We start from the raw sequence: 19,094 nt of genomic DNA on the forward strand, positions 1-19,094 counted from the left end.
TTTTTGTCATTATCCTAGGTAAGTTTAGCTGAGGATAAAAACCTGCTTCAATTAGAGTTTCCATGAGGCAAACACCGACCCATTTTTACTTTGAAGTATGTTTTCCACACCTAACTCAAACCAAGGCAAAACTACCTGTGACTGAGCTTGCTTTCTTTTAAGTCACTATAACCTCAAGTCCACTTAACAGTAAGTCTTACAATGAAATGTGAATTCATGCCATTTCTACATGGTTCTACAAGCCATTATTTCAGCTCCTGTCCATTTCAGCTAACACAAACCAAGAGCAACACCACTGTGCTACAAATGGTCCCTGCTGATGGCTCTTTTGTTGCAATCTGTAATTTAATAACCACCAACAAAAAATGTCTGGCTGGTTCAGGAGTAGAGCTTGTTTAATGCTTTAATTGGTACTTATTTTAAACAGTTCATTAGAAAGACAGCACTTTCTGCCTGATTTTACAGCCTATCCGACCTGACAAGCAGAAGGCCAGCCACTCGGATCAAGCAGGGACGCTAATTAACAAGCCCCAGGTCTGCTCTCTCTTTACAAACACATTAGGTGCTACAGTAGGGTCACAGGGGAACAGAGGCAGCATGCTGAACAGTTTTGAAAAGCTTTTTGTTTCCATGTTCCTCCTCTAGCAAGACAGCCCACTGATGGATTACACAGCATTTCAGCAGAGGGATTGGGTAACAAAACTGGGCAAGAGGCTCTGAAGATGACTTTCACAACTGCTGCTGCTAGGTCACCTACATTCCAGAGCAGCAATCCAACACTGTAAATAATGCACTGCACCAGGAAGGAAGTGCACAAGCACCATCTCCTTTATATTGCATCTCTCCAGCGCAGAGCAAACAGGTCTCTGGCATAGTCAAGCTAGGAGCACTTTCACACAAACCAGTGAGGTCTACAGTGTTTTTCTAGGAAAAGCCTGGATCAAGCAGACTCTCAAGTCAAGCACGTGAGCAAACCTCAACATGCAGGGAGTCAGCACACACATTTTTGGAGATCTGAGTCTTACTCCCAATGCAGCTGCTTCAGCCTTACATCGGTGGATTTTAGTCACTTCCAAAGATGATGCTTAGGTGTACCACCCTTACCTTTATCTCAGCCCACATATCCATCTGAAGCTGTCATCTCTAAACTGTAAAGACGCAACTTAAGGCAACTTCTCTTCAGCAGATTTATCTGTAATGTGATGCCCCAATGATATAAAGCCCACACCAGGCTACAGTAAATACCTGCTCAGGGGCTTTGTAAAAGCATTCCTTTTCTTTAAAATCAGAAAGCATTAGGGTTCATTAACAGAAAACAGCTTTCTAAAAAATAGAAAGACTAACGAAAATGCAACTAATTTAAAGTCTTCCTTCTTTCAGAAAGCTGTATTTCCCTGAGGCATTTTTGTGCTTCCTGGTACATTTTACTAAAAAACCAAAATGTTTAATTTGACAGTGGAAAACACCAAACTCATTCAGCTCTAACACTACATTGAGAACTACATTCAGCCCCAGCATTAAGAAACTAGAGGCCAGATCTCAAGCTAACTGGAGTCTGAAGGGATCAACTGACATTCAAAATCTTTACTAGTTCAAGAATAAAAAAACATTAGCCAGTTAAACCGTGCAAGAAACAACTATTAGAAGGTAAGAGACAATGCACATTAAAATACTACACAAATTCTTTACCCTATTTTTAAGTGTAAGTTTTCATGAAGTCAGTACCAAAGTAAACAATTTTTAAGAGACACTTTTGGAGCTGAAAGGTTAAGCCTTGCCATAACAACCCAGTGTCAAAGTGGAGCCACAAGAGAAGCCAATTATCTCACAAATGGGTAGCATGGCACCTCACCTTTTTTAAAAATGTAAGGAAATGCAATTCCCCAGAACACAAACAGACTTTTTCTTGGGAAAACCAAAGCAACTCTTAAGACTTCCAGCTGTACAATTCTGATTGCGCAGCAGGAAAGTATCATAGGTTCAAGTACAGTCTTGACATTCTTAACTACCTAGTTCTTAAGACTGTATAAAAGCATCACACTTGGAAAAAAAACCCCACTCAACTACTCTTACTGCCACTGGTCAAGAATTAGGGCACATGGAGAGCACACCTGAGCTTCTAACATTCAATTCACAAATCCATGCTGTTGCATAGCATATTTTACCTCTTACATTTCAACTCCTCCAGAAGTTTTTCTGCTGCAGCAGTATGCCTTCATTCAGTCAGGAAACTGTACAGTAAGGTTGCAGGTGCATGGCCTTTAAAGGAAGAATAGGAGGTGTCTTCTCAAAGCTGTGTTGCCAGCATGATGATAGCTCAACTTCTGCTGTAGCACCTTTGCATTATTTTGAATGCCTGGAAATCAGAGAGCAAAATGAATCACTGAAGATGACAGGCAGTCATCTTTGCAGTTGCATTTTATGGATCGTTCTGAACTTACGGGGTAAAGCTTTTCATTATTTCTGTCTTGGTTATACAACACCAGCTGCTAGGTGCCACCAGTGATGCACAGCCCCTTGGAGAGGGACATTTATCTAAGACTGTCATGAACAACCAGCAACTAGATATGGCTGATATGCACATGACTTGACAGCACTATCAGCTGGTTACCAGGTCATCTGTTTTTGTTCTGGTACTCCTTCAGCCCTTTTGCACACTTAGCACTGTCTTCTCTCCCTACATCTGGACATGCCCATCCTCATTTTTGCATGCTTTTTACATTTTACTGAGTGACACAGAAGCAACTTGCAAACCTCAGAAAATGGTATTAACACAACCCATGCCGTGGTGTGCTAGAAGTAAAAGCAAAACAGGGCTGGGTCTAGTAAGGTTGGTGAAAACTTGACTCAAAAGATGTCAGGTAGCTCTCATGAGCCTGCAGAAACATGACTTACCTCAGCTAGTGCTGCCATTCCTACTGGATGAATATAAAGCTTTCCCAGGAAGAACAATTCTATTACTAGCAAAGATTTTTTCAAATGGGATTTTTTTTCAAAAGGTATTCCAAATTCTTTCCATTTGTAGTCTCCAGTAGTTTCATTAAAGAGGAGGAGTCACTGTTCAACAAGATGTCCAATTATAGTCTTCTCCCTGCATAAATAACCAGCCCTTTTTAACCTGAACTTTGAAAGCTGCTGCTTTTAACATGCTACTCCAAAGCTGTTTGACTTTGAGTAGATGGAGCAATAGGCAGGCAGGATTAACCACTCTGAACTATTAAAATCAAGGCAGCAATAAATCTGACAGTGTTGTAACAGTCAATTTGCAAATGCAAAACAAGTAGTGAAATTTAGCCAATAAACTACCGAGTCATTTGCTTTTTTGCTCATTGCAATTGGAGAAAGTGAGGGTCTGCATCCAAGGGAAGCACTTTAAGTTTCACATCAGTGAATATGGATATAAGCAGCCAGACAATGCTAAAAGAAAAGGGGAGAGCAAGTACAAGACTGAATGATGCTAATCAGAAGGGTCCCTTTTGGATTCTTTCCCATCTGTATTCCCCACCCTCCCTGAAGCCTGTTCACCAATCCTGATGTCACTTTCTTTAATATCTTAACACTTCCATATTTCAAGCTGATAATGAAATGTGAGACAGCAGAAACTTCATCTCTTCACACTTACTATAACATACCCACACATTAATTTCCTGTTTAATCAATTATAATATTTCTCACAAAAGCAATTTTTCCAGGGAAATGCATAAAGCCAAAAAGATTTCCCCAAACAGTTCAGTCAAGCCATTTATTTAACAAGTTTAGTTTTCAGATACATGCTTGAAGAATGAAAGTGATACTTCAAACCTAATTGGAAAAAAACATACTATGCTGAGATTTAATACCTGTTATGAATGACCACAGAAGTCAGGCATTTGCTGTGTACTTTGCTGCACTATACTCCCTTAAATAGCTTTTATATTCATTGTGACAATTACAGTCTGAACATTGAGACAGGCAAGCTGTGCAACCTAATACATTAACATCAAGAAAAGGAGATAATGCTATTAATCAAGAAACCTCTGATTTAGTCCTGTGTCCTTACTGCTTCATCCAATGCTTTTCTGCAAAAAAGGAACAACACAACAGCTACAGACTATTTTTATACTTTTAGGATATTAGAATTTTATCTGAAGGTGTGACACTCAGCCTCCTCCCCTGCAGCTGACAATACAGATACTAAGACAGTTCAGATGCTCACAGGATGCTTTTCTACAAGCCAGACAGAACCAACAGGGCTTAGCATCCTAACACTGAAAGCACGCATGGGACAACTCCCTCCAGACTTTCCTGGCACTCTGGAGAGAATTTTGGCCTTGGATGCATGGAAGACCTTGGTACAAATCATTATCTTAGATGGCCATCTCCCAGCCTTCCCAGCATTTCAGAGGAAGACAGACCCCTAAGCACGAGAACTACTATCTCCCTGTAAAACAGGAAGAGTAATTACAGTAACTAGATACCTCCTCAGTATACAACAGCCTTTTATCCCCACAGCTGAAGATCCTGCCTCATCATTAAGGCACAGGGCAAGGCTCCACTGCAAGCTTCCATAAGTGTTTAAGAGCAAAGTATTTCCTACCCTTTATAAATTCCCTGATTGCTGTGCGTGAGCCTAACACCTACTACTTGACAGCTCCCATTCTACAGGAGTCCAGATCCTACATTCATATGCATAGGACACAGCAAGATTCAAGCTGAAAACAGCTGCCTGTTGCAGTGTAAATATTGGGGACCAAGTTCAGCACAGTCACTAATCCTGAAGCTCTCTTCTCATCTCCACAGTCATTCTGATTGTAGCAGTAATACAGAACACTTCTGCTGAATTTCCGGAGGGCCAGGCTAAACCCTCACCTAACTTCATTGCACAAGAATTAAAGCAGGACCAACTTCAGACTCTTACTAACAATAGCAAGCTGGAAGTAATTCTACGCACAATAGTTTCACTATTGGATACCTCATAATGTGCCTCTGCTACACTATTTGCTAATGATAAATTGGAAGATGCTACCTTATAAATAATGCAGGTTTACCACAAATTGATGTGCTGGAAATAAATCCAAGTCCTTGAGCATCTCAGCGAACACCCTTGTGCCTTAAGGAGGAAGAAAGGAAAGATATGAAGAGAAGATGCAGGAACAACTCCTCAGCTAGTCTGATGAAAAGCAGAGATCTCAAACAACTTCACTGCAGTAACAACTGACAAATCACTTTCACAACTCATTTAGGAGCCACTATTTAAGATTTGCCAAACTGTGTATCTTATAGTTTTGCCAACTATCAACTATGTTCTCAAGTATTTCCAGGATACCTGATGTCATCATGTAAAATAAATCACATATGAAGGCTGCAGAACGTAGGCTGTACATCAGCTATCCTACCTCTGACAATTCTACCAAAGCCCTGAGATGAAACTGCAAATATTATACATCCAGGCCTAATAACTGGTTTATCAAAATTACTTAACACACTGTAGTCCTCTGATCATCATGAACTTCAAGAGGAGATCCTCTGTAAAATGTACTATCCACATTGTCTCAAATAGGTAGACTTAATAAATTTTTTTTTCTTATTCAGAAAATTTAGTAAGGCCCTTCTTCACCAAACCCTTAGGAGTGCTTTAAGCACCTGAATACTACTTCCAAAAAGTCAGCAGGAATAACATTTGCAGCATGTCCTGAAACTGTTCTCAGTATGCACAAAAGCAAGCTAGAATATAATTTACTTGCTTGCTTCTAAACTGAAATTCCTCAGGACAAACATTGGGTTGTAGGAGGTAAAATACAATAGCTGGATAATTACAAAGGTTTCTAATAAAGTTACTTGCTCTGGTTATTATAGCCTTTGAGTAGTTCTTCTTGCATATACAGGAAACAGTATACATTTGAAATATTACACACTTACATTATCAGCCCCCATGAAAATCTGCAGTCCTTTGAAGGAATGCCTGCAATAGTTCCCTCCCATACACTGCACCATCTTTCCCCCCCACATAGCACCTCTTAATTTCATTTTTGTGTTTATTATACTTAATATTCAGCTCATGTGATTATTTCAGGAACTCTCCTCCAATTAATAACATGCAGATTTATGCAGTTCTCTAGTTTGCATACCTAATTTTCCTCACACAGTTTGCCTGCTTTACCATAATTCCTCTGATGCTTACTTTGTTTTAATATTCTTGCGAAGTTAAAAAGGAACTATCACTTGAACATTCATTATTAATTTATCTTAAGTATCTCCAATTAATTCTCTGAATACATTGGTACTTTATGACATTTGTTATTGATTGTTTGGAAGCAAACTTACAATTACTGAAGGAGCAGTTTTCCTAGCTCAAAACTTGAGTTTAACTATTCTTCTGCTAAGAAGTCTTACAGAGGCAAGCCAAAGTTATAGCCTAAATGGCTAAAAGAGCCCATAAACCGCCCATCCTTAGGACAGATATAAACCAAGACAGACTGTTTTCAGCAAAGACAACCAAAGCCTACAATTTTAGCATCACTAACATAGCAAGAGGATCTGGGATTATATGCCTCTTCACTGCTCTTCTGTAGTAGAAATACGTAAGCTCACCACCAATATCTTATAACTCTTTAAGAGACAGATACAAAAACTGAGGAGGTGAAGTGATTTCTTTTGTCCAACAGCCACTGAAGCCATGAAACCTAGAAATACTGCCTAGGAATTGAAGAGTCTTAAAATTAAGACTAGTATACTCCTTGACTCCACATGGGACAAAAGCAGGAGACATCAGACAGAGAAAGCCACCCTGGATTATCTTTCATAAAGTCCCCCTCCCCTCCTACTCAAATATTTTGTAAAGAAGCATTTAGCTCAGAACATTCAGCTGAATATGCTCAACTCCCCTGCCAGTCCCCCTCTTCTCAGAGGAAGAAAAGCAAGGATATCCTTCACTTCCTGTCCAGACTTTTTTTAAAAGACATTTGCTTTCAACTTACATGACTGCAAAGTAACCAAAAAAGCAAGGAGTCCAAGTTCATCTGGCTCTTTAGCAGACCAAAATTCACAGCCTGAACAGCGCAGCCCAGTGAAACAGGTCCCAACAGAATCATACACATATTGGAAGAACCAGCAAGGTTGCAGGTCAGGAAAAGTGGGCAACTGTTCAGAACCAGTAAGATGCCCCAAAGATTAGGGATCAGGAATACTGCAAAGAATCAGTTAGAAGAAATGAGGCTAAAAAAATAAATCAAGAGGTCAGCTGAGAGGCCAGGCCAAGACCAACACAGACTAACCACAAGAACAGCACATCTCAGAAGGCATGAATGCCAAGAAGGTTGCCAGAGTCCTCATGGACAGCTAACTTGACTGAGGTCTCACAGAACTCTGTCACTAGAACCAACACAGACCCCAAGCAAATAAGCAAGGAGCCCTACACAGGTAGGTAGTATTACAGCTTTGTGGGCAACAGCAAAACCAGCATTTTTAAGAACTGTACAAGACTAAATGTCACAAGAACAAGCAAAAAAATGGAAGTACAGGAGAGAGTTCTACCTATGAGGTCTTCCTTCAGCAGCTGCAAATGCCCAGGCACTGTCTGCACCCAGAACCAGGCAAGTTTTAACTCTTTGGGTTGTCTACTGCCTGTCCTGACACCAGGCAGCTCATTAATGGAAAGAGCTCCTTACACTACAGAAACTCAAGAGGAGTAAAGGAGTAGCTGGTGCTGCTCTGACTTGGCCTCACAAGCTGGTCAACATAAGTCTAGACCAGAATTCCCTTTCAACTGGGAGGTCTAAGAGGGGAATTCTCACAATTGCCACTCACCAACTCCAAGCCTCTTTCTTACCCTGACCTAAGAGACTCTCTTGTTAGATATGCAGTATTTTTCACTTAGCATTTGGAAATATTTGGTATGTAGGTACAAGTGAGCAATTTACTTAGCCAGGTCTCACATACAGTACAGAGAACTAAAGTCTGGTTTATTTCATCTGTTTAACAAATATGACTTACTAGGTGTACATTTCTACTTGGGCTAAGCAACACAAGTCTTGGTGAATCAAGACTAGAGGAATTCAGTTCATGAAGTGCAAAGGAAACTACTTTACAACAGCAGAAAGGCACTGCACACCAGAAAGCACAAGGAGTCAGAAGCTCAAAATGCACATGCCATCAGCTCCCCAAGTGAAGTCTAAGAACCTCTGTTGACCCAATTGTTTTCAGGGGTACCGTTTATGTGCAGTAAGGATTTCAGGTATGTAAAATCCCACTGCATTGGAGCTATTAATCATGGCACCCTAAAGCCTCTTTCTAGAGACACCATTATTTGGACCCACACCTGGCTCCTCTGCTTCATCAATACATTCTCACTCTTTAGAAAACAAAGGGTAAGATGAAATACAATTGTTCTTCTCATTCAGCTGCCTGTGTCAGTCAATAGCTAAATGCTGCAACACTTTCCTCAGCCTTCTTTGGTTTTCTGCCCTCCTATCACACACACACTGTGTCAAGCAACATTTGACTTCTAAAATCATCCTTTACCCAGGGAGCTGCATGATTGACACTGACAGAAAAAGGAAAGAAAATGCAAATGGAAAAGACGACGCAAGTGCAGGAACCTGCTCAATCTAACTGAAAAATAACTCATTTAGCAGAAATCGTTTAGAGAAATAAATGCTGTCAGAGCCAGAAGTCAAACAGTAAATAAGCCTTACCCAATTTAAACATGTAGCTGCTTTAAAACATCCTTCACAGTAATGTGCAGTTTAAGCACTTAGGAAAGTTGCCAAGAGGTGTCAAAATAGTAAAGTCTGAAAATAAAATTGCATGTAAATAAATCCCCCTCAGCTCTGCCAAACATCTCAGGCTCACCAACTACAACAAAGCTACGTTGTATTAAAGAGAAAGCTACTTTCCAGTCACGTGTGGCCAAAGTACAGTTTTCTTTGCCATGCTGGAACAAGCCACCAGCACAGACCCTCTTGGTCTCTGCTCCCATCCCCAAAATTCCATCCTCATTTTTCTGGTATTTGGTGTCTTGGTACCTTTGCACATAATTCAAATACGCAGAAAGGCTAGAGAGATGTGTGCTTTTGTTATTTGTTTACATTTGAATAATACCATTAACCATGTTTCCCTTCAAATGTTCTCATTTCTGGTCATTTCATTGAAAGAGCCCATGCTAAACAAGACAGACAGAATCTAAACTTCTCTAGGAAAAATAGGAGAACAATTCATTAACAGGGATCTAACAGGCACCTGTCAAGATCACAGATTGTACGTGCAAGGTAAATGGGGGAATTTAATTCCACAGGAAGCAAACTAGGACATAGCTCATTAAGATATCAGGCAGCAGACTAAAAGATAAGAAAAGTAAGTGCCCCTGACACTACACAGCATTACTACACACAGTCACTCTTACCTATTACACATAACTGCAAAATTTACCAAATAATGCTGTGAAAGGCAGAATGGTTTCCAAAGAGGTCTGAAGAGATTGGTAAGTGACAAAATTCCAGAAGATATCAAGCCACATCCAATGCTCAAAGATGCTATCAACTAAAAGCAGCTTAGACCACCTTTTAGGGCTAGATGAATATATTTCTTGCATTTCATGTCATCATTTCCACATCCTATTGCTACAACCAATCACATAACTGTAACAGCTCTGTGCCTTATGGCTTATGTCATGCAAAGTTACACAGCCACTTTACTGCACCCTGTCCTCCAATCACCCACATTACAGTAAATCTACAGCCAGCTTCTGGTAATGAAAGCAAGCCTTAAAAGTGCTACTACACGATAGTTTTATGTTCTTTCATACATTTAACTTGCAACTAGCAAGACGTTTCACATTCCTCCTGCCCAATTGTTCACTTCTGAGCCTTTCCTTATTCAAAAGGGCAGATGCACATACCCACCCTGCCTGTTTCCCTTCTCTTGTGTGAGCAATGGCAAATAGTAATTAGCATAATACTAACAGCCCTCTCTTCAAAATACTCTTTCTACTGCAAGTGTATTTTAAAAGAAAGCCGTACCAACATTGAACATCAAAGCTGCCAGCTGCCTTATCATGCACTGGGACTGTACAAGATCTCGTTGAGCTAAACAGACTTAAACTGGATCAGTAACTTGAGTGAGAGACTTAAAAATATCCTATTACTGCAGAAAGTTATATTGGCAATAGAGCAGACTTGTGTCTGCATTTCAGCAGTGCCTCAGGAGAGTATTTGCTGACATTAGTTCCATCTTCACTGCTTTCTGGTCTTAAGGTTGCAACTCTACTTAAATGTAAGCATAAATGCTTCTTTTCTGCTAAAATCCAACTGTTATGGTTTGGAAAGACTCCCAAGTGCAAGAGAACTGCTTCTTATATATTCCTGGTATTCCGCCACCCTCTCCTTAATCCACACTGTGCTAACAGCATCCAAAGGCAGCAGGGAAGAGGTATTAAATATTAAATCACCTTCAGTATGCCACCTTGCTTCAGACAAAGCTGGGGAAATCCGGGCAATGCACCTCAAAGACAAGCTAAGGAACTATCCTGAGGAGCAGGCTCCAGCAGAATGCAGTCCAGGCAGCACTCTCCTCATCATAGGGGATCCAGGCTTCAACATAAGGCAAGCCAGACCATGAAATATTCACCAGGTAGGTTTTTTTTCCAGGAACTGAAGTTTCAGCATCTCATTTAAAAAAGCTAAAGGCACATTTGCCATTAAGTCAGTGTTCCCTCTCAAGGGCCTTAGTACTGCCATGCAGAGCAAGATATCCCCTTTCCATCCCCAACTTACAAAATGCACCTCCCTGTCCCTTTCTCTTCATCTCAGTTAATGAATTATGCAGTAGCAAAGCACTTTGGTATTCCATTCAGATAAGAGTAGAGAGCCTCCCCTGTAGTAAGGATAGCATTCATTGCTCAGCAGAGCACTCCTGAAAAGATGGAGGCCCTTCTTCCTCAGGTAACTATTCCTATTCAGATGCCCCAAGGCAGAGTCCATCTGCACACCTGCCACAGTAACAGCATTGTCATAAATAAAGCACAATGCAAGCAGCAACAGCCAACTCTTCTCCCATGTGAAGCTGCTCTGGAGACTCAGGAAGGCAGAGGAACCATTGCTTTTTAGTTCCTTGTCCCCTCCTCCCAAGAGACATGCAGCCTGTGAGAGATGAACAAAAAGGCACATACAGACCTTAACAGCCAAACTTTTTCTCACCTGTTGCTGCCCTGTCTGTCAGTATTTCTACTTTGTAAGAGCTCTACAATGCAGATTTGAATCTGCAACCCTTAACACAGACCTCCAATTTACTATGCAAGTGCCATGTTCCCAGCAATCACACTTCAATGAACAGATGTATCTCAAAATCCAGTAGAAGGTATAGTTTGCTAGGGGGCTCATTTCATGTGAGGCTACTAAGACTAATGACAAAATTTTCTGCCGAACTGCACTGATGTAGCATCTACCCCAAATTCTGGACAATTTAATAGGCTGACAGAATCCAGAACTCTACGATTTCTTGTTTTGGCCTCTGGAAAAAAAACTGTCCCACGCATACACCTCCAAAGCCTGACAGTGTTTTGTACTCTATGCCATCTACTATCCAAAGCTACTTCTCCATTAATATTCAGTCCATAAACATTGCTAAAGTACAACTGCACATGTAACATAAGAAGCTCCATGCATTGCAAACAAGTTTTACACCCTCAAAATACTGAGCACAAGATACTACGCATTTTATTTCATAAGGAAATCAACCAAAATACGATCTCTATCTGTTGATTGCTGAGAACTATTCCCATAGAGAGTCTTGAAAAATACTTCAGCCCTACCTATTAGTCAGTCTCACAGCACCACCACAGAAATACGACTTTTTAGAAGAGTAGGGAGACAAGTTCCATATAAAGGAGCTGGAACATTCAGACAAGATCAAAGGTACCAGCTCCAGTGCAAGTCCCATCAGCCCTTCATGACTACAGTGCGGTTTTCAGGATTGCATCTAAGCTCCTAACTACACTCAACAGGCCAAAGGCAGGCAGGAAAGGGCTTTTACCACACCTTACATGAAGCTCAGCATACCTGCACTAGCATGTGAAGATTAAGAGTCTAGTCCCACACAAATTAAATTTGTAAGACCTGGCAGGTAAAACACACCCAGCAAGGCTAGACAGGGACAAGAAGAGTACACTAGAAAAGCAAAGTGAACTGCGAAGAAGTTAAGTGGCCTCTGTTAGAATAAAGTCATACAACATCATGGACACTCACCAGTTGAGTTGGAGGCACTAAATTTCCTGCTGCCACTGTCTACAACTGAGCCTACCCAGACCTAACAGCATACTTGCACACTGATTGACGGACAACCTGATAAACACATTCCACTGGGAATTACATATGCATTTGCTTTGAGATACAGTTCAAACCATACTTCATAAAACTCTTTGCCATATAGAAGCATGATTAATGTATCAGAATATTGCACCATGCCAGTTTCTTAAATGACTGCAGGGATAGGTGTCTGCAGTAAGATTTACCACATAAGTTGTACCACTAGCCTTCCTTATCCATAAGCACTCACTGTACACATTCCACCAGTACCTCTTTCTACCAAGAGACAGGTTATAATTGAAATTTTCCTGAAACATATGTGTAAAGAAAGTACAAGTGGTAGCTCTCATTGAAAAGTCAAATAGGAGAGCTACTGATAGTGTCAGATGCACTCATTTAACTCCTCACAGCTGTATGCAGCATTATTTGCTGACAAGTAAAGGACACAATCTAAATCGCTCTTCCCATCACCTCTTCAATCAGTTATCATTTCTGAAAGTAATGAATCTGCCAGATTGGAAAACCCCACAAGATCTAGATAGAATCAACTTCTTGACTTTCATTTAACCTCCTCTCATCCTTCAAGAGTTAGATTTTTGTAATATTCCATTACAGACATCCTCAAATAAATGCATGCAAATATCGAGACAGAAACAGCCCTGTCACAGAAGAGCACATCTGCTGATTAACACTGACATGTTGTACCCTATGCAGTTGCAAACCAATGTGTTTACAGCAAGGAGTACATCTCCTCTACACTTGAAAGGGATGCACCTTCTTGCATCTCAGAGAACCTTTTACCTTTTGTCCTTTGACATTCACTCCATTCACAAACACACAAGCAAGTTTCCAAAATAAGGTCTTGCACAGGTACTCTCCCATACCCTAGCTTCACTTAGGAATTTGACAGCACTGATGTATATCCAAACTGTTCTAAGCAGTCCTTCTGAAAAGCAGCACCATACAGGGACAGGAGCCTGTTCTCTGAACAGGTATGAAAGGTTCAAGAGCTACAGAAACAGTGGGTTTTTTTTTAAAAAGGGCTACACCTCTGCTTTGCACAGCCAGAGCACGCACCTTAATCAGTTAATTGAACTAGAAAAATTGATACAGGCATCACTAGCAAAGTTCCCTTTAAAGCAACTGTTGAGAGATACCAGCTTGACTAACAGGAGCTCATTAACTCCATTTGGCAAGATAGATCACACCAATCACATGCTTCAAGTGAGCTGAATCCCCACAGGACACGCTCACTCTACACCAACCCAACTGACACTTTACGGTGAGCTACCTTACAGACTCCATCTCATTTACCTCATACTGGCTGTTTTCACCTATGAAACACCTTCCTCCAACCACCAAGATATTAACCATCTTTCCAAGGCACACAAAACATGTCATTTGAGACAGTCATTACACCAGCCTGCAGACACACAAGTTGCCTGTTTGCTTTAACACATCATGGCCAGACCTTCACTGTAACACAAAATCCAGACCCTTGTTCCACAAAGTTACCTACTTGCAGGATACAAACCAAAGAGAAATCCCCATTCACTGTCACCAGCCTAAGTGTGAAACAACAGAGCTGTCCTAAACCTATTCATGAGCAAGCAGTCATATGTGAGCTGTTGTGGAACACTGCAGTGGTACCAATACACACCTGAGAAGGCTCACAGGAGAAGAGTCAGGACATCTACACAAAGTCAACTAGACACCATAGCCTGTGGCATTTATGACCGACTCAGCTTCTTCTGAAATAGCACAGTAGCTTGTCAGACATACAAGATTAATATCTACAAAGATGGCAAGCAATCCCAATGAATCAATAGAAGTTCTGACAGAGACCTGCATGCTGAATTAAGCAGAGCTGACAAGTGGGGTGTAAGCACACCATGTTTAACGATCAGATGAGATTTCACTTCTAACAAGATTACTCTTTAGCAGGTATCTATGTGCTGCAGAGATAATCCTGCACAATCAACCATCACACACATGTAAAGTCAAGAAGCAACTGCCTGCTCATTAATGGAAGTTTTATGGACACAGTCAAGCAGCTGAAGCAAATGTGTTTGACCTCCCAAATTTAACCTACTGCAGGGACTTGCTCAAAGCCTTCAGCAAAGCATCAGCCTCCATCACCTGAGCAGTTGTTCCACTAGCACTACAGGGCCCTGCTTCTTATGTGGTTCAGCCACTAGAGTGGAAAACAGTGCTTGAAGCATCATCCAGGAAACCAGAGTCTGAGGTTACAGTGGCTTTGAGCACCAGACACACTTGTTCCTGCAGTCTGTAACCACTGACTACCATGTCCGGATCAGAACTCGCATATGCCTGAACTTCTGTGGCACACCAACACAAACAGCATTCAGCCTGACAGCTATTCCAAACCAGCCTCTGAACAACACACTTAACTAATGCACCTCAGATACATCACAATACTGGTGACAGTTTAAGCAATCTACTGAAGTATGTCTAAAGAGGGCATTTTGCTCAACAGATTCCAATACTCTCAAGCACTCCCAGGTTATTTTACATGACAGAACAAAGACCAAATCCACTGAACAACTATTTGTCTAAGAACAACACAACTGACTTGCCCTCTAAGCACTGTTTAAGTTAATGCCCATTTCAGTTCTAGTGTTTTTCACTAACAAGCATAGTCTTAGAAAGCAGTAAAGCTTCTCAATTCAAACAGTACCCCAACAACACGGAATAGAGTTGGCCTGGAAAAAAACCTAAGCAGTAGGACAGTTGGAACATTTTCTCATTTTCTCTTATGTTCTTTCTGCTGCTGACTAAACCCTAATTTAGTGTTGGTATTGCTTTCTCACTCATCTTTTCCCTTTTTCCTAAGTGTGTTTAATCTGCTGTAAAATTGTTTTCATGGCTGCAGTGAATGTTATTGTAACTGTTTTACAATGCATTATCCTCACTGTGAAAAGGCTTTTGCCTTCTGTATGCAAATCAGTATCTTGCCTGCTGTCATTCAAGGTGCATGCCCTCACACAGCTATACTAAGCTACATTTCACATCACTGAAGGGCACAAATGCCATTTCCTGCAGAAGTTAATAAGTCTCTTTGGATCCAGTCCTACAGAACTGGAGCCTGTTCTCAGAATTCAGCTGGAGCTTAGCCAGAACACAGGAGTTCAGGTAGCTTTGTTCTGATCCATAACTACTGAGCCACAGGAAAACAAAGGCTCAAACAAGAGATGGTCATCAATCACTGGCCTGACAGGGCAAACAGAAAGAACAAAATTACAGAAGATATGCCCATTCTGTGGGAAGAAAATAATCCTGGTTTAGGACAATCTAGTTATATGTAACACCAGGACAATCAGAAAAAACATCATCTTTTTAATCTTCCCTAGTTTGTAACATATTAAAAATACTTAAGCCATCCAAGGTCAGTCAGTATTTTTAATACTGAATAAGCAAACCAAGGCAAGAAGCTGGAATACAATTTTCTCAAGATCCCTGAACAAGTTAGTATCAACGAATGAGGTTGGCTGCCAGTCTTGAACCTCCTGCATCAAGGCCTCACTTTAAGTTGTCCCCACTTGTCTCAAATTTTACTGAATTGTTCATATATGCAAATTAACTAGACAGAAGATAAATTTACAGACTTTTCATAGTTGTACACAGACAGCCAGGCTGTGAAAGCAAGAACTTTAGACTTGTCTTTTAGTCCAGTCTATTTCAATTACCAAGCTGAAGCAGGACTCAACTTCAAATACTGGTCATCAGCCAGAGGGCCAAGCAGCCAACTTCTCCAAAATATAAAGCACACAGACACACTCCATCAGGAGTCTCCTAGCTGGAGAAGTGAGCAGCTCCATCTCAAGATCACTTCTGAGGTGCCAACTGGGCCTCCTGCCACCAGCTAGCTGATTAGGACATCAATTGTCTGATTATATCAGCTCCCCAGTTACCCATTCCTGGCAGGAGTCTCAGCTTCGTAACTTCATTTGCTTAGATCTACAACTCTGTGGCAAGTAGCAATTGCTTAAGGAGCAAGGCAGATGAATCCTTAGGCTGAAAAACAAAACAGTAGTGTCACCTGCACAGAGGAGGTACAACAGCTTAAAACACAGGCTTATAGGAAAGCCCAAGATGTTCATCCCCTGCACTGCAGCCTGGAAGACAGGGGGTTTTTTAGCTTCCAATATTTATGCACAGCTATCTCATGCAGCACAGCAACTCATTTACCAAATGTGTCTTTGGGATCTACTGCATTTTCAACTTGCCAATTTACCACAGCAAGTAATCACAGCATCCAAGCCTGCTGAGAAGCCTATTCCTCAATCTGTCAATGCAAGGTCACATGATTAACCAAGAAAATCTATTAAAAAAGGAGGAGAAAAACCTACATACCCAATCCTCAGCCACTTAATCACAACCACTCTTGCTATCAGTATCTGAAGCAATATTGCCATGGCAACCACAAAACCTTCATCTCAGCTGACAGGACAGCACAAAAGGAGACACTCATCTCCACTTTGTTAGCTGAGTAATTGGTCCTGCTGTGCAGGGTCAGTTTTAAGAAAGATGACAACAGGTAGAGTCTCTCTGGTTAGATACCAGGGCCATCTTATCCTTGGAACAGATCTCTTGGATTTATTAAACACTTAAGAGGTCAGTGAGCTGTGAAAATCCGATTCACCACCACTGCAGTCTGCTGACTAGAAACTTCCTCCTGTGCTTCATCAACTTTTCATTATCTTTCTGTGGTGTTTTTTTTTGAGGGAGGGAAGCTTCAGGTATTTAAGATGCTGCAGTTGCCTTCCAAATCAGCCACCCTCTCTGGCAGCAACCTTTTCAAGAACAAGAGCAAGTTAGCTGGAGCTGGTCCTTACGCTTAGCTCTTCAGGTAATGCACAGGACAGACAAGGTCTTGCCACAAGGTATGTTACTTCTTCAGTCTGCCTACAAACATGTAAGCCAGTTCTAAAGCATTGTTTCCAACACCTCAGAATTCCCCACTCAACTATTTTGTCAAGTTGAGGCAGAAAAAACAAACCCCAACCTTGTTCTAGATCTGATATAAACTGAAGATCTTCAGATGAAAAAAACTGATCAGCTCAATAGTTAAGTTTCAATACAATCTGTTTCCCAGCTTACACATTCTGCACAAGAAGATGAAGTCCTGAAAAATGTCACCAGGTCCAAATCAATCAGTTTCACCTTGTGAGTTTCTAGGTACGCAAAGTACAACTTAACCCATTAGCCCTTCTCTTCAGCCAATCAAAGCATAATCATTACCTGATTTAAGAAACAGTTGAGCCTCCATCTCCATGCAAACAGCTCAAACATAGCTCTAGATGAAATACCCAGAGCAGAGCAAGGAAAGCTGCAACAGTAATTGCCTGTAACAGGCAAGCACTCCCTGCCTGTGCTGCTTAAATGCAGACAGCAGAGGCATCTGATGGGTCCATTGTAGGGTAATGTCAGAATTTTAGCTTTTAGGAAGCTATAAACTCAGGAGGAGATTTCAGGGGAAGCAATGTCTTAGACATTGCTTCTAAGGAATTCATTAATCCCTCTCTCATGCATCCTACAGCAAGCAGGCACACAATGGCTCCAAGGACTGTAGAGATTTTCCTCCCGATCTTACACAGCTTTCTTCCCCAAAGCTCAATAGAATCCAAGCAATTATTTTGCTGTCAGTTTCCCCTCAAATCACAAATACCCCTTTGAGAAATTTGTGCTACATAAAGGTTAGCAGACAGCAGAAAGATCTTGATATTGCCAATAACCTTGACAAAGTATAAGCAACAGTGAAGTCTCATCACAAAGCAGTTTCTCACAGCCAATTCCTGTTCAAGGTTTCTCCTCAGACAATTAAGGTTAATCCCGAAGTCTCTACAAAGTTTTGAGCAGGCATTTGGACTACAAACCTCCTGCGGTCCCTTCCAACCCAAATTACCCTACTACAATCCAAATCCAACAAAGTTAAAACACCACATTTACAGAAGAGCCTGAGTCCAAGATGAACAACAGATGAACTGCAGAGAGCAAGCAACATTCAGAAGTGGTCAAAAAGTAAATACCTCAGTGTCAAAGCTACTTCAGCAACAGCTATTTAGAGCCCAGCTGCATTTGCAACACTATCTGCTGCCCTCTCAAGCAGACAGCATCAAGGACCTAAACCATATCAAATAAGGACAGTAAAATATTCTTCTCCCCTACACCACAGATTCCTTCCACTCAGCTCACAGATCCTTTAAAAAAGCTTTTGCAATTCAGTCCCTTAGAGGTAAGAATAGCTAGAAGGCATTATATTATCTCTAGCAAGATTACAAGAGGTTTGCTACTGTGCTTCCTGTAGCCCAGCCATGCTTTAGACCAAAATCCATTCCACTTCTCTCTGTAGTCCAGTATGCTTTAAGCCACAGGCCTGAAAGTCTGAGCTACCGACTTACTCTAATGCAACACTTACAGCCCAGAATTACTCCTGTCCCCAAACCACAGAAGCCGGCTGCTCATCTCCCTTGCCTTACCCAAAATCCCTGCCAACTTATGGCAAAGAGGCTAGGGTACCACCTTTTAGCACTTTTTAGTATATACCTGTACAAACCTAGAAGAACTTCACAGATTAACCACCACGCTACTAACCAAAAGGTGTTGTTTTCCAGAAGGTTTTTTAACAGAGCTGGACCTCCTAGCTCTGACTTTGATGAAGTACATAGGCTTCTATAGTAGTGGTACTGAGTGATACCCTTCCTCACAATAATACCAAGCCGTATCAACAATGTGCAAGAAACCATTTTAAACACAAAACCAGCAGTAGAAATTCAGCACGTTTTAACATTTTGT

At 41.1% G+C, this 19,094-nt stretch overlaps 1 long non-coding RNA gene across 1 annotated transcript in view; it reads right to left on the minus strand.

The window, feature by feature from the left end:
* Positions 1–2,184: 2,184 nt before the first annotated feature.
* Positions 2,185–19,094, minus strand: part of LOC134525074 (uncharacterized) — a 28,618-nt gene continuing 11,708 nt past the window's right edge. The window contains exon 3 of the long non-coding RNA XR_010073682.1: positions 2,185–2,356. This is a non-coding gene — a long non-coding RNA (uncharacterized LOC134525074). The remainder of the gene's footprint in view (positions 2,357–19,094) is intronic.

The sequence above is a fragment of the Chroicocephalus ridibundus genome, chromosome 18 (assembly GCF_963924245.1).
Source record: "Chroicocephalus ridibundus chromosome 18, bChrRid1.1, whole genome shotgun sequence".
Lineage (NCBI taxonomy): Eukaryota > Metazoa > Chordata > Aves > Charadriiformes > Laridae > Chroicocephalus > Chroicocephalus ridibundus.